The sequence below is a fragment of the Anolis carolinensis genome, chromosome 1 (genome assembly GCF_035594765.1).
Source record: "Anolis carolinensis isolate JA03-04 chromosome 1, rAnoCar3.1.pri, whole genome shotgun sequence".
In the NCBI taxonomy this organism is placed as follows: Eukaryota; Metazoa; Chordata; class Lepidosauria; order Squamata; family Dactyloidae; genus Anolis; species Anolis carolinensis.
This window is the reverse complement of record NC_085841.1, coordinates 110,112,260-110,127,952: the sequence shown is the minus strand read 5'-3', so window position 1 is coordinate 110,127,952 and position 15,693 is coordinate 110,112,260.

Here is a 15,693-nt window from a genome sequence, read left to right as displayed (position 1 = left end):
TTTCTGTGAAAGTGGAAAACTCACAATTTTTTTAAAAAACTGCTATTTTATAACCATTTCCCCCAGATATTTGTCTACTGTTGTTGGTGGTGTTATGCTGATTTATACACTGTTTCTTCTCTCTGCAAACAAGACTTAAAGCAGCTTACAATCAATTCAATACAACTCAAATCCCAAAAATATACAAACATTAAAATGGAATTAAACATTAATGCTATTAAGAATTGCACTGGAGAGTATGAATATGTTAACTCAACTCTTATCAAAACACCAAGGAAAACCTAAAAAGCAATCAGATTGGTTACCTATTAAAGAACATTTGAAACAAGAAAAGATGAAAATAATTATATAGTAAAGAAAGAAAAAAGAAGAAGTAAATAAACAATTGATTCACCAAATAGACGCATGGAAAGAAGATGAAAATAAGAAATCTTAAACAAAAAGGACAATAATTAATACCACAATGAAGAAGATTGGAAGTTACAATACTCACTCAACCCCCCCCCCCTTTTCCCCTTCTTTTTTCTTTCTTTTTCTTTTTTGTTTTTTTGTTTTGTTTTTTGTGTGTGTTTTTTTTTAATTTTTTGCTAGTGCACTTTATGTACAGCACTTCCTTTCCTCTCTCCTTTTTCATTAACTATTTTTATTATACTGTAAATAACTCAATTATGTTCAATAAAATTTTTTTTTTTTAAAAAAAGACTTTCACTGGAGAACCTAAAGTTTCCTAGAGAGAACATGTTAATCAAATCCACAAGTAATCAAATCCACAAAAGTTAAACCTGCAAATGTGGAGGGGACGACCATGAATCTTCAACAGGTTTGTAAAAGAACTTACAGAAATATCATGTAGCAAAACTGTAAAGATATAAAAAAGAACCTATTATTATTTGAAAGACAGAAAACCCACAAAATAATGGCTGGCATCGTCTTGGTATAGTACAAAATAGTAAATCAGTTTAAGATGACATAAAGCTGAATTGTATCACTGCACAATGTTTGTATTCTTAGAAGGAGGTAGGGCCCATCATGTCTTCTCACAAAGAAGCTAGTAAAATGTGAGCTGGACCAGAGATTCTTAAACTATGGGCCAAGACCTCAAATGGGGTACTATAACTGTATGTTGTGGTCATCTACCTTTTTCATTTGTGCAGATTCTCTGCATTTCCTCTAGATGGCGGCATTGTGCTGCACCATTGGGACCACTGGGCAAACAGAGCCAACAGCATGTTGTAAATTGTGAGTCTGTTGTGCACCAGAACATCTTGTGCACCATCTGGTTGTCCATCATTGCAACTGACTTGCATGATTGTGTATTGTGTCGGTGGCATAGCTCCATCATTGTTCATTGCACATCATACCGTTTGATGCAAAATCTCAATCAATATGAATAACCCTGATCTAAAAGCAGAACTATATAAATGTTCACTTTTAAAGATTTGAAAATTCACAAAATGTTTAACTATTCCACCTTTCTATCCCCTTTCTTATGGAGAGTCCAAGTCTTATCATTGTTGTAAGGCAACAACAATAGAGACAGTAAACAATATGATAAAATATAACTATAAACCCAAACAGCTGAAAAAGTATTATCATTGCATTATGTTTTATGTCATGAACTAAACAAAAACAGCTAATTTTCAAGCATTTTTAACAGAAGGATTTTCCAATATGGAACAATGAAGGTATTGTTTCAGTTTTGAATGGTCTTCATTTACCTAGGAGAAAGGAGAATTTCCATGGCACTTCTTCCTATATATTTTATCATCTAGAGAAGACCATAGCCTCTGTGTTCAGCACAGCAAGGCATTTATATACAGAAAGCAAACAGTTTTTTGGTCTTGCACTTACAAACTCAAGGAATCTTTCTCATGAGCTTTTATAAATAATTTTGGTGGACCACTGTCTAATCAAAATGTTGGACTCAAGAGGCCTTTAGTCTTATCCAACATTGTTCTTCATATTTTACGTTCTTTTAGTGGAAGTCCAAAATAGCACCCGATACATGAATATTTCATTGGTGTGCTGGTTAAAATGGTTCGGAATTGAGACAACCTGACTGCAATTCTTTGTAAAAGCATTTCTTTTAAATGAATGTAATGTGTTTTACCTTTAAAGACAATTTGAAAACAACAGTTAGTGTAAAATACGACTACCCTTTTTAACCATAGCTGGGTATATGAATTATATGATGTCAGTTTTGAAAACTGTTACTACTCTATTTCTCCCAAAATACAAATTGCCCTTTTTAAGATTTTAAAAGCCTGAATGGCTTAGGAATTAAATATGTAGCTGAGCACTTCAAACACATATCAATTCACTCCATTTTAGATCTTGGATTTAATGTAGTATTTTTGTGACTACTTGCTTGCCTTTGCTGAATATTGCAGTTTTTTTTGCATTTACTGGTTTAATGTATGCTACTCTAGGAATCTTGCTGGCTGAAGAGCAAAAGGAAAAAAAATCCCAGACCTGTAAATGAACAAATGTTTAATTGTAAAATTCTCTGGTTTCTCATATTGTTTTTAGTTGAAAATTTTGGCATTCCACCCTGGGGCCAAAGTATTGGGCTGGTGATCATAACCTGGGCATATAACCAGCAAGTGGACATTTCTATCAGCATTGGAGTACAATGATAGAACAAATCACATCCACTTTTTCAAGTAAAGAGAATCTGCCCTTCATAATAACAATTTGCTGTTGTTATGACATTCTATTTCCCATTTAAACACATACTTATTCCAAGCATGGATAGTTAACCAATTTTAAGACCTTATTCTCTAATCTAATCAAATTCTCTAATTCTCTAATCAAAATGGCTATCTTGGCTGGGGGGTTGTGGAAATTGTAGACCAAAACAGGGACAACAAAAGAATAAGTGTATACGTACATTACATAAGTATGCTATGAAATGATGTGTATAAACATGCATAATGACATAAACATAATACAGGCAAGTTATGAACAAGATAGGTTCAGTAGGTTTGTTCTTAAGTTAAATTTGTATGTAAGCTGGAACACGTACATTTTTAAGGGTAACTATAGATATAGATATAGATATTAGTCATGGGCCCAGTATTTGTATCATTCGATTAATTCGTGTTTCCATTTCGTTCCATCCATTCAGATGGCACAAAATGGTACACCCTTTTCCAATACGGAAAAAACAGTGAAACAAAAAGGAAAGTAGAAACAGAAACTGTTGGGTCACCTGCTTTTCAGACCACTGAGCCCTGCCTGTCAGGCCAATCGGTGGAGGAGGAGTACACCATAAGCCTCGCCTGCTGCCTCCCTTGCCTCACCTTGCCTATCACCGCTCTGCAGACTGAGGGGAATGCATCATATGTGGTATCTTAAGCCCTCACTTCTCTTCTGCAGATGAAGAGTTAAACTTCTCAGAATTAGTGGAATCTTAAGCTTTTAATCCAGGTCATAATAAAGGATATAAGTACAAATCATACCATGTTTTAAGGAGATTTTATTTATAGAAAGAAAGAAAAATCCCTAAAAATCAGGGGATGACCCAAACAGTATAATTGGTAGGCAAAAAGTGGTAGATGTGCCTTCCATGTGTGGCAATTTTCACCACTCTAGCCCTAAAACTGAGGGGAAGAGGAGCCTGGGAAGGACACCCATGTTGGCCAATGGTCAGGAAAAAATTGTTCTTTCAGACCCAGAATGAAAAGTTCATTCAGAAAGGCACCCGTTTCTGGGAGAGGCACTTGAAAATGAAAATGGGGTCTTATGAATGAAACAAACTGAAACAGATAGTGATGCTATACAAATGCTCAAGACTAATAGATATAGATATTGATATGTAAACTTTAGATAGCAATAAGGAAGGGATGACACCCCTGTGGTGTTTCTTTTGCTGTCTGTGCCCCTGTTCAGAAGATCGCACCTCACTTTTGTGATTGAAAAAATTGGCTTGTTGTGGAAGCAAGAACTGATAATAAAGCTTCAGAAAAGACACCTTTTCCTTATGACAACTCTTCTAGGAATGAATGTCCCTTCTGAGCGATAGATTTCTCTCACTTCTGGCTGTCTCACCCTTGTTCTAATCTCTGAGTTGTTTGTAAATTGAATGTTTGCAACTCAGGGACTGCCTGTACACAGAGTTGGCATGCGGGGGGGGGGGGGGGATCACTTCTCAATACTTATTTTATGTTGACACAAAATGCATATTTAAGGAAAGATGAATGTAAAAATACATATGAATTTACTGGCTGAACTTTATGGGAGAAATCTGCAAGCAGAGGCAGAAAAGAAACAAACCTAAAATTGGGGGTGGGGGTGGAATGGGAAGCTCAGAGAAACCATTCCACTTTAAAACTCTCCATGAATAACTGCAAGAATATATTAAAGATAATAATCTGGCTAAGAAAAATGTTTAGCATTTCAAATCCACATTTACACAGTATAGGCATTTTCAAACGACATAACTATAAGTAATGTCAAATGGTATAATGAAGTCATAGACCCATGAGAACTTCCAGTACCCTGAAGCCAAAAATATATACCATAATGGGGTTTGATAGTGATTTTCCAGTTCATTGACTTGAGTAAAGAAAGTCTTGACATTATTCTTTAGGCTAATGGACTTCAGAGCAAAACTGCAATCTGGCTTCCCACTTCTTTCAGTACTTTACTGATTGATGCAATGCTGAAACTGTGAAACCACATGTTAATTAACCTGGCTTTTAAATGAATCAATTGCTAGTACTGTCTAGTTTATTTACTAATGCTATAACAATTGAAGAACTACTTCTTGTATTGAGAAAAAACACACCCACAACTTGGGACTTTTTCTACTCAGGTCTTAAAATGAGATTACTGTATGCATCTATACATAAACTGACCTCATATATAGGCCAAAGGCAGGTTTTGGAGCCAAATTACACAGCCCAACAAAAAAATTGGTGTCTTGGTTTTTAGGCCTGTTCCTGGGGTTATTTGTCAAACTGATTTTAAAAATCGCATTGGATAGACCACATCAGCTCCCGTTTCTTAGGTATGGTTAACGTGATTTTCTATGGGCGAGCAGATGGATACTGGTAGATGGCATATGTTCAGGGCTCACATTTGAGGCACCAAAATGTGTGTTGGGCAGTGTTATGGATAGTACAATGATGTTATCCCATGTCTGAGGCCCCTTCTACACAGCTGAATAAAATCCACATTATCTGCCTTGATATTGTGGATTATATGGCAGTGTAGAAGGGCCCTAAGCAATCCCTACATTGCTCATAATTTGTACTGAGAATTTGCACAACTACGTTTTTGTGAACACAGAAACAAAAATAAGAGACTGGAAAATCTTGAAGCCCCTTAATCAAGCACATTTTTACTGCTTCAGCATTTTCATGATAATGACTTTCCAGTTCTTCTCATGACTTTCTTACCCTTTGTTCATTTTAAATTACTTTGCCTCTCATTACTCAATTAGCTCTTTTATGGCAGGGATGTTTTTTGATGGCTTGAAGCCAGTAGAGCTGCATATTTGCATGCTATTTTACCTACAGCTGTCTAAGGCCCTTTCTACAGAGTCATACAAAATGCAGATTATCTGATTTGAACTGGATTATATGGCAGTGTACACTCATAGAATCCATATTATCTGCTTTGATAATCTGGATTATATGGTAGTGTAGATGGGGCCTAACCAACTAGGGCTAGCCCTAGGTAATTTTCAAGTGTAAGCAAACAGTATTTTGGTGCCCCCCTCCCAAACCAATCAGGTCCTAAGATGTATATATCAACCCTCAGTTACCAAGAGTAAAATAAATACAAATTAAACCTTTGGAAAACAAGAGTCAATACAAAGAAACACTAATGGGGGGGGGGGCAATTAATATTTTGAGAAAGCAGTGAATTTTTTGGATTGCTGTAGGTTTTTCGGGCTGTAGATTCTTCACCAGTCTCCAATAGACCTCAACCTCTGAGGATGCCTGCCATAGATGCGGGCGAAACGTCAGGAGAGAATGCCTCTGGAACATGGCTATACAGCCCGAAAAACCTACAGCAATCAGCCGCATACAGCCAGGAATCAAGGTTAGTTGATCAATGCAAACGGGGAGAATCGGGACCCCTCTATCTTGATTGCATGGAGGAGAGATCAAGTGCCCTTCCCTCCTCCCAATCTATGCTGATCCTTTACATGCAGCTTCCTACAAACTCCTGAGAATTCCAGCAAACTCCTTAATGCGGAAAAAAGGTTCTGATATTGGTCCAATTCCCTCCCCTTCCAGGCTACCAATTTGTTCCAGGATAGTTTGAAACTGGTTTGAAATTGCATAGAAATGTCAGTGTGGCTAGATTATTATGCCTTTAATCCTCCTGTATTAAGAGCCCCACTTTCCATCTGAACTTGCTCTAAACAGGGTGTCCCAAAAAAAGGTATACACACTTAAAAACAGATACCTTGAGGTCTGTTTTTCCCCATGTTAAACCCATTGGAATTAATAGTGGAAATCAGGCCCCTTCTATGCTGCCTTATGTCCCAGGATCTGTCCCAGGATCTCCACTGCCATATAATCTGGGATAAGATCCTGGGATATAGGGACAGTGTGGAAGGAGCTTCAGGCTGGAACTACACTGCCCTATATCCCAGCATCTGATCCCAGATTATTTTATCCTGGATTATCTGGCAGTATAGATTTATATAATCCAGTTTAAATCAGATAATCTGGAATCAGATCCTGTGATATAGCAGCAGTGTGGAAAGGGCCTCCAGCTGAATCTATACCCTAATTCCCAGGATCTGATCCTAGATTATCTTTTTATCTCAGATTATCTAGCAGTGTAGGCTCATATAATCCAGTTCAGAGCAGATAATCTCAGATCAGATCTTTGGGATATAGCAGCAATGTGGAAGGAGACTCAGGCTGGATCTAAATTGCCCTTATTCCCAGGATCTGATCCCAGATTATCTTCTTATCCCAGATAATCTGGCAGTTTGGACTCATATATTACAGTTCAAAGTAGATAATCTGGATCAGATTCTGGGATATAGGAGCAGTGTGGAAGAGGAATCAGGCTGAATTTACACTGCCCTATATCCCAGGATCTGATTCCAGATTATCTTTTTATCACAGATTATCTGGCAGTGTAGGGAATCAAACCCTGGGATAAAGGGGCGGTATGGAAGGGGCCTCATGATGAATCTACACTGCCCTATATTCCAGGATCTGATTCCAAATTATCTGATTTAAACAGCAAGGGTGTCCCTCTGGGCAGCTAAACCAGGAAATCCCAACTGGATGGCCCCCCATGAGGGACTGCCTCCAGGGGCAAACCAAGAATGGGCAACTTGGAAGTCCCTAAACAGACTGAGAAGCGGAGTGGGCAGATCAAAAGACAACCTGGCAAGGTGGCACTACCTGGAGGAATCTTCCACCTTGTGTGACTGTGGAGCAGAACAAACAATGCCCTGCCTCATGCACGGAGGAGGAGTTGTTTAAAGCTATGGACAATGCGATTGCTGTTGCCCGCTTTTGGTCCAAAACTATTTAGCTGTTTGTGATTCCTTTATTTTATCACTTTTAAACTTATTTATTATGCAATGCTTTTGACACAAAATAAATAAATTTAAACTGGATTATATAAGTCCCCAATGCCATATTATCTGGGATAAGAAGAAAATATGGGATTAGATCCTGGGATATAGGGCAGTGTAGATCCAGCCTCAGATTTAAGTTTTAAACAAAGGAAATTAATTTTAAAATGTGACTGGAAGTGTGAAAAGGTAGTTAAAGTCCAAAGAGAGTTGCTGAGGGAGTTTCAAGGAGACTTGCCATGAGTTCAATGATAATGTCCGGCCCTCCAAGGTCTGAGGGACAGTGAACTGGCCCCCTGTTGAAAAAGTTTGGGGACCCCTGGTGTATACAGACGGGGTTTGGGGGTGATTGCCCTGGGAATCTGGGAATTGTAATTCACTCTTATCCAGAGAACATTGAACTCAGCTGATAACGTATCTAGACCAAACTTCACATACAGACCCAACATGGCCAACTGTGCATACAGGCAGGGTTTGGGGGAGTGATTGCCCTGGAAATCTGGGAGTTGTAGTTCACTCTTATCCAGAGAACACTGAACCCAGATGACAATGTATCTGGACCAAACTTGGCACACAGACCCAACATGGCCAACTGTGTATACTGGCAGGCTTTGTGAGTGATTGACCTTGGCATCAGAGAATTATAGTTCCCCCGTATTTGAGAACACTGAACCCAGCAAGTGATGGATCTGGACCAAGCTTGGCACACAGACACAACTTGGCCAACTGTGAATCCTGGGGTAGTTTTGGGATGGTTGACACAAGATTTTTGGGAAATGTAGCTCACCCGCATCCTTATACATTTTCTCATGGGAGCATTCATAAAAAACAAAAGACTGTTTTTTTTTCTTCCCTAAGACATTGTGTAACATATATTACCTACCCTAACTTCCAAAAAACAAACAATACCCCTTTCAAATAACCCAAGAATTGCCAGTTTTTAACAAAATGGGAATAAGATGAGCTGGTGGGTGTTAGGACCCTGCTGACCTTGGCCAGGAAAGAGGGAGACACGCAGACACACTCCAAGGAACGAGGGAGTCAAAGGAGGGAAACTGGAGGAATTGCCTTTGCCGCAGAAGCAAAGGCGGGAGCAGCAAGGGACCCACAAGAGTCCTGCCTCTCTCTCTCTCGCCTGCCTTGCCTGCTCTGTGTATGTGAGAGGGCGTGTACTGGTTTTGCTCGCTCACCTCTCTTTCTCCCAGCACCGCCTCTCTCTCTCACCTGCCTTGCCTGCTGTGTGTGTGAGAGAGGGAGTGCATGCACCGGTTTTGCTGGCTCGCCTCTCTCTCTCTCTCTCTCTCTCTCTCTCTCTCTCTCTCTCTCTCTCTCAGCACTGCCTCTTTCTCGCCTGCCTTGCTTACCTTGTGTGTTGGAGAGGAAGTGCATATACCAATTTTGCTGGCTTGCCTCTCTCTCTCTCTCTCTCTCTCTCTCTCTCTCTCTCTCTCTCTCAGTACTGCCTCTCTCTCTCGCCTGCCATGCCTGTTGTGTGTGTGAGAGAGGGACTGCATGCACTGGTTTTGCTGGCTCGTGCCTCTCTCTCTCACCTGCCTTTGTGTGTGTGCGGGGGCGCCTCAAGAGTGCCCCTTGGGGATTCGTGTTATAAGCAAATGCATATCTTGCCTATTGCTTCAGCCACCCCTGGGCGTAACACTAAACAAAAGAAACTTTTCTACAATGCTAGATGTGTCTGTTGATGTGAGAGCTTCACTGTGAAATCTTTTGTCATTGACCAACACATGGAGCTTACCTTTAGGAGAAGGAAGGGTGTCTGGCCGTAGAGCAGCTATGAAGTTTGCAAGTAGTCTCAACTCAGTTGTCATAACTAGTCAGAATTCATTCCCTTCATATCATATGGGGGAAGTTAAAAGGCTTCAATTAATAAGACCTTGTTTCATAATGTGAATAGCATAATTCAAAAAAAAGTATTGCATTCTCTTGGCAATCTCTAACTACCAGGTGTCCAAAGCATGGACATTTTCAGAATCTCACCATTTCCTATTACTGATTCTGTATCAGTGACTGGACACTTAACTGGTATACCATTTGTTCAGAGATTGCATTCAGTTTCAGCTAAGTGGCTGTGGTTTCTAAAATGGTTGTATGAGAGTCAATACACACATGATGCCAGCTTACTATTACTACTATTATTACACCTCAGAATCCAAGTAGGGTTTAATGACTAATTATACCCTGACAACAAAGTCCACCTGTCAAGAACAGCAATTCCAGTGATTCCCTGATATAATAATTTACATTATTCAGGGAGCTCTTTCACCAAGAAGCAATGAAACATGCCATCCTCTACCTGCTTTCTGTAGTGCTAAGTTTGTAGGAAATTCTATTTCCTTTTCAAGGCTTTAATGCATGGATGAACTATGCCATGTATTTTTACTCAATGCATAAATAAAATGTTGTGGTTGCTGCTGTCACATGCTTTCAAGTCAACTCATGTCAGCCCTGCTGGAAGGGGGAGTACTCGGCCACATTTCTTCAGAGATTTGCCATTGCTTTCCTCTGAGAGTGTGTGACCTGATAAAGGTCACGCAGCAGGTTTCCATGACAGAGCAGGGATTCAATTCCAAGTCTCACAGAGTCCTAGTTAAATACTTAAATCGCTACACTAGATTGGCTCCGGAAACAGGACATTATTTATTTATTTACTGCATTTTTACCCCACTATCTCCACGCCAAAGAGGACCCAGAGTGGCTTCCAGTTTGGCATTAATTCAATGCCACATTGCGACATAGAAGCATAAAAAATACACAATACATTTATGTGTTTTGTTTTATGATTTTAATGCTCAATGTATTGTGTATTTTGTATGCCTTTATTTAAATTGTCACAGGATGAGCCATAATTTGGAGACTGAGTTGATCATCTTTATCCCAGCTACCTTGGAGAATAGTCAGTGATAATGGGAATTTTAATCCAAGATAGATGAGGAGCCTCAAGTTGGGGTGGGCACAGTTCATTGTAATCCGTTCTGGAGACCAGGGTTCAGTTCTCCACTTGGCCATAGAAACTCACTGGGTGAGCCCAGAAAACCCTGTAATAACTTTGCCTTAGAGTCACCATAGGTCAGAAACAATTTGAAAGCACACAATAACAACTTCCCATTAAAACATCCATCCTATAGAGGCTCTTATCAAATACTGGGAGAGAGCTATTTCCTGGCACTGACATGGCAACAGGTCAGCTGGTGGCATGGACAGTTGAAGGTTTAGATCCACCTGTGTATACCTCAAAGCTGTGGGATCACTCTGGCACTTTCAAGAAGCTCTGGAGTAAATCTCATACTTCACTGTCACATCTTAGCACCAGGATTCAGCAATTCCACTGTGAATCCAACCCTGTGATGTATGGACTCCTGCAACAGCTGACTGGTGAGCCCACATTATATTTTCTGTATAGGTATGGCCCCTAAAGAAGTTCATCATCATCATCATCATTTAATTACTTATTAATCGCCCTCCATCCACGATGCTCTAGGCAATTTACAAGATAAAATTGTAAAGGATAAAATACATACATACAAATATTGATAAAATTAACATAGATTAAAAGCTCTAGTAAAGAGCCAGGTCTTGAGTGTTGGGTAAAAGGCCCTAACTCATGCATGGCTCTCATATAGGGCGGCAAGGCATTCCATAAGGCAGGGGCAGAAATAGAAAAAGCTCTGCGTCTGGTCCTTTCCAAGTGCACTTCTCTAGGACCCGGTACATAAAGTAAGTCTCATTGGGATGGTCGTTGTGACCTCCGATGATGGGAGAAGGAGAGACGGTCCCTAAGGTATGATGGGCCCTGGCCGTAAAGAGTTTTAAAGGTCAGAACTAGCATCTTATATAGACCACGGTAATCAGTTGGAAGCCAATGCAGATGCTGCAGCACTGGTGTTATGTGGCATTTCATGGGTGTTCTTGTGAGTAGCCTGGCTGCCGCATTCTGAACAATACGGAGCTTTCGGGTCGTGGACATCGGAAGGCCAACATACAGGGCGTTGCAATAGTCCAGCCTAGACGTGACCGTGGCATGGATGACTGTTGCCAGAGCCTCATCAGATAGATAGGGTGCCAGTTGCCTCGCTTGTCATAGGTGGAAAAAGGCCTGTTTGCTGGCAGCAGAGACTTGAGCTTCCATTGTCAGCTGCGAATCTAAAACGACACTCAAGCTCTTTAACGGTAGGCGAAGGAGATAGGGCGGCACCATCGAAGGTGGGTAGCAAGTGGGTCAGATCAATTGAGCGGCCATGCCAGAGAATCTCAGTCTTCGCCAGGTTCACCTTCAGTCTACTAGCACATAGCCAGTTCGACAGAGCCTCCAGACATAAGGTGAAATTGTCTGGTATTGACGTTGCTCCAGGCTCCAAGCGCAGAAGGAGTTGGGTGTCGTCCGCATATTGATAGCAGTCTAGGCCGAAACTCCGAGCCAAACTAGCAAGGGGTCTAACGTAGATGTTGAAGAGAAGAGGGGAGAGAATTGCACCTTGGGGTACCCCACAAAGAAGGGGAGATCTGTCAGAGACTTGATCCATATACTCCACGCAGTGGCTCCGGTTTCGCAGAAATGAGTTGAACCAATTGAGGGCCTGGCCGCGAACTCCGGACATGGCGAGACGGTGAATCATTAGATCGTAGTCAACGGTGTCAAACGCTACAGTAAGGTCAAGAAGTACCAGTAGCGCTGATCCGCCGTTATCAGACTGGCGAAGAAGTTCATCTGTAATGGCAACCAGGACTGTCTCCGTCCCATGGACAGGGCGGAAGCCTGACTGGAAAGGGTCCAGGCTGGCTGTATCATCCAGAAATTGTTGCAATTGTCCCAGTACAGCCCGCTCTATCATCTTATCCAAGAATGGGAGGTTGGAGACAGGACGATAGTTGGCAAGGGTCATGGGATCCAAGCTAGGCTTCTTTAGTAAGGGACGAACCCTTGCCTCCTTTAGGTTGTCCGGGAAGACCCCCTGTTCAATAGAGCCATTGATTATATTACTCAACAGATCGAGTAGACCTTCCAGGCAGCTCTTCACCAGCCAGGAGGGACACGGATCAAGGGAACAGGTGGTTGGTTTTGCAACAGCCAGGATTCTAGCGACATCTTCCTTGTCAAGCGGAGTAAATCGGTCAAAGATAGGCCCACTAAGCGGCCACAAAGTCTCAAGCTCACTTAAGGTATCAACTGTAGGGGGCAGTTCCTGCCGAAGCACGGCGATTTTATCAGTGAAAAACTTCTGGAATGCCTCTGCTGTAAGAGCCGTGGTTGCTGGGTTTTGGACTAAGGGAGCCGGACTGGTCAAAGCACGAACGATTTTGAATACTTGAGCTGGGCGCGATCTAGCAGAGGCTATTAAGGAGGAATTGTAAGATTTTTTAGCATCCTTGACGGCTGATTCGTAGGACCTGCGAAAAGCCTTGAAAGCGGACAGGGACACCTCGTCGGGTTTCCGTCGCCACCAGAAATGTTGAAATGTATATAGTTAGAATGAACTCAATATGTGAGAAAATTCATATGTCGAGCAGGCCCAGCAGTGCCAGAAGGCATAGTGAAGCAAACCCCTTATACCAGAGATTTTGGGTTCTTTAATTTGTTGTTGATAATTTTATGTGCCATTATAACATTGCAAATTCTGGGTACTAGGAATGTTGACCTGAGCAAGTGAAGGATAGCATTTATCACTCTGATTCAAGCAACAAAAATGTCTTTGACATTTTGTTGTTTAGATTTCCAAGGACTTGACAACCATCGAGCACATAAAGCTGGAGGGGATACAAATAGCTCACATTGTGAAAGAGGCATTTTTAAGTTGTTTTCAATTTACAGCTTATATTTTTAAAATCTTCTCTGTCTATTTTCTCCTGCACAGCTCCCTTCCAGCCCTTTCAGAAAATTACTTACAGATAATATGAGAAGATCAATAAAGGATGGTGATCAGTGTTTGGCTCCTCCACTGCATGTGATAACAGATGATTCTTCAGATTTCAAAATAAACAAAACTCTCACTTGCTATTGTGTACATATGGCATTGCTGAGTTCTGAACGTTGGCCTGCCTGTTTGCCAATGAGATACACAATGGGCTCTCACACAATAATCAAGAGGTGCAAAGAGATGACTTTCAAGAATGGTGATTACATGAATAGATGGACATAGGTAATAACCACTGTATTTATCAATCCCACACTAACAGGATTTTTTGAACCTTAGAAGATGCAAGATTTTTCCTTGCATTTATTACTTTAATTAAAACAATACATCCTGTCCTGCATTCAAGGATCATGCTTCACCATACAATAAAATCAATTCAAGACAATAACAATAACTTAAAATAATTCTGCAGGTTGGATGAAATAAATGTTCAAGCTGGATAAAATACATCAGTCCCCAAAGACTTTAATAAAAAGCCATGTTTTGACTTGGTTTCCAATAATTGTGCCAACTGGGCCTTTGAGGAGAGTATATACCATAATTGCTACAACATGTCATGCTATATGAGACGAGAACCAACAGCACTACATTTGGAGACTGCAGGATGATGACCATATGGTAGGCCAAAGAAAAGATGGGTGGACATCATCAATAAAGACATTGTGCTGCCAACCTGATACCCGAGGATGCCCAAAACAAAGTCCTGTGAAAATGACAACCACAGTGCTAACCCCTCCATTTGAAAAATAGCTTAGAAAAAAGAAGGGATGCTACAACACAAAGTATTGGCTCAACCAGTAATAAACAGAGGACTTATCCAGAAGAGTTCAGTTCTCATATGGCCACAGGAGAGAGCGGCGTTCCCTCATGTATTGAAGTCCAAGCCATTTAATTTGCATATCTGTTAAACCTGTATACCTTCAACTTTGGAATTGTTCCTGTTTTAGTAGCATGAGTCATATCTGTACTTTGTGAAAGCTGTGTATTTGAAATGAAAACACACCCCCATTGTGACCAAGTGGACTTCTACCTATTGCTATGAAGCTCATATATATTGTTAATGCTGAATTAGGACTTTATCAGACAGTTTTCCTCCTCCATTATCACACACTTCAAAGACAGCTCAAAGATGGACTCCCACAAAGCCCATCAAATGGCATAGGACTACTTCCAGTGGTTGCTCATCTCCCCAGTTTGGGACATAATCTCTGCAGTGTGTAGAAATGGGAGGATTTCTAAGCCAGTAACAAATCGACTCCACTCCATTGCATGCTTGTAGAAACACCTAAACACAGGAATCTGCCTGTCGAATAGGACACTCCATTTTAAATCAAAAACCTTTATTACATTCATAGATCAGTATAAGGAGAGTGTGGAATAGTCTCATAAAACATTGTACATTAGAATCTAAAAGGCTAGAAAACAGAGGTATGTTGAAGGCTAACACACAAAAACTATTTAGAGACAGGAAAGGACTAGAAAAGGATGGAGGGAGAGGGAGTTGATGCCTCTCCATGATCCTTTTGTGCATTAGACACTGAAAGAAGTGTTTCAAAAAGGGTGCTTGTCTCCTCTAGAGTAAGAGGCTTGAGAGGCAAATGACCCATAGAAATGGTGTCTTAAGAACAATGCCTTGTATCTCCTCGAAGATGATGGTTGATTTAGAAGTGGGAGAAAGCAATCCTGTTTAATGGGTTTAAGTAAATTCTCCATCTTCTTTAAAGATGGTACCTCATGAAATGCCATGTAAAGATGATGATTCCAAATATAATAAAGACTATTCCAACTGCTTTCCTCTCTTTGTGAGATCATAGAATCATAGAGTTGGAAGTGACTTCACGGGACATCCAGTCCAACCCCCTGCCAAGAAGCAGGAAAATGACATTCAAAACACCCCCGACAGATGGCCATCCAGCCTCTGCTTAAAAGCCTTCAAAGTAGGAGCCTCAATCACACTCCGGGGCAGAGAAGTTCTTCCTAATGTTCAGGTGGAATCTCCTTTCCTGTAGTTTGAAGTCATTGTTCCGCGTCGTAGTCTCCAGAGCAGCAGAAAACAAGTCCTTATTACTAGTTGAGGCAATACTTTTTTTCGAAACTGGAAGTCTCTGCCCCGGAGTGTGGTTGAGGCTCCTTCTTTGAAGATGAAGTCCTTAGAGAGTTTCTTGGCTTTTCAGATTGTGAGCCATCTCTTAGGTAGCATAATGTCTGGGG